We start from the raw sequence: 1,700 nt of genomic DNA on the forward strand, positions 1-1,700 counted from the left end.
ATATTTTCTTAAAAGATCAAGTCACTTTCCACCGCCCGAATTTATAAAAACCTCTAGGAGAATAAAAAATTCATTAACCATGCAATGACAAAACTCTGCAGTTATTATCAAAATCATAGCACCTGTGGTAGGCTGACTAGTGCCCCTCCAAAGACGTGCACATCCTAATTTCATGAACCTGCGAATATGCTGCCTTACAAGACAAAAAGGATTTTGTAGAGGTGATTAAGTGAATGATCTAAAGATGGGACAGTAGGGTGGCTTACCCAGGTGGGCCCAATGTAATCACAAGGGTTCGTACAAGATAAAGAGAGAGGCAGAGTCAGAGAAAGATGTAACAGAAACAGAGGTTGGAATGAGGAAGGGCTGCAAGCAAAGGAATGTACACAGCCTCTCAAAACTAGAAAAGGCAAGAGAATGGGTTCTCCCCAAAGCTTCAGGACTGCAGTCCTACCAACACCTTGATTTTCACCCGGTGAAACCTATTTTGGACTTTCGACCTTCAGAACTGTAAAATAGTGAATTTGTGTTGCTTTAGGCCACTAAATGTGTGGCAATTTGGTACAGCAGCAACAGGAAAATAACACAGCAACTTTCTGAACACTCACTGTGTGCCACTACCTACTGTAAATGTATTATTTCATTTAATAATAAGAGCCCTACGAAGTAGATACTATTATTATCCCTGTTTCACAAATGTGGGAACTAGCCCAAAACTGTTTAAGCAGTTTGCTACAGACTGAACTCTTAAGCATCACTAGATTTCCTCATGATCAAGCAAGTTAACGTACACATGTGAAACAGCATACCAACCTAGTAGCAATTTTATTATTGAAGAGTTCCACAAAAGTGCTTATAGTTTATCATGAATTGTATTTTGCACCTTGATGAAAATTTTGTAAGTTTACACTATTGTAAATTTGAATGATTGCTTGAACCTCACAGTAAATGTTACTTCTGTTTATTCTTCATGGCTGCATCCCATTTCTAACATTTTCTCTTGTTTTACTTCTGGGAATTAGGTGAGATATCTATCTGCCATTGTTTCCCCCTCTCTCTGAATGGTACCAAGTCCACAAGCTACCACCAAACACAAATAATATTTAAATAACTTAAGGTTAAAGGGTTTACTTAGCCAAAGCAAGGCTACTTGGGACATGGTAGAGCTACTGTTGTTTAAAAATAAAATAGAATTGTTAGAGCAGAATATAAATATAAATTTTATGTTACAGTAGAAGCCTTAACTGACTTCTTTGTTAAAAACTCAATCTTTCTCCAGGAGTGAAATACAGAAAAATGTTTTCTAGCATATGTATTGGCAAGTTCCTGTTTAGGCGCCATATATATTTAGTCAAACATTATGTAAAACATCCACATATTTACCTTCTAAGATAAAGAAGGCACCCGTAAGCGTTTAGAACTTCTTGCCATTTGTAACTATTAGGCAACATAATTCCTATCAATAAGTATAAATTTAATTAGTTTTAACTAGTACCTCATTGTTACATGTTTTATTTGGTTAAACAATAAGGTGTGCTCTTTTATATTTATTCTTTAAGTATACAGTCTATTTAGAACTGCCTTCTGCTCAAAACATAGCAAAAAATTATATAATTTTTTTATGTGCCTGTCTTTATTTTCCAATGGGTTTATAGATTAAACAACTAAGTTCAGTACAGATTTTTGGTCATGTACCACTG

The sequence above is a fragment of the Propithecus coquereli genome, unplaced genomic scaffold (assembly GCF_000956105.1).
Source record: "Propithecus coquereli isolate 6110/MARCELLA unplaced genomic scaffold, Pcoq_1.0 Scaffold200, whole genome shotgun sequence".
Classification (NCBI taxonomy): Eukaryota; Metazoa; Chordata; class Mammalia; order Primates; family Indriidae; genus Propithecus; species Propithecus coquereli.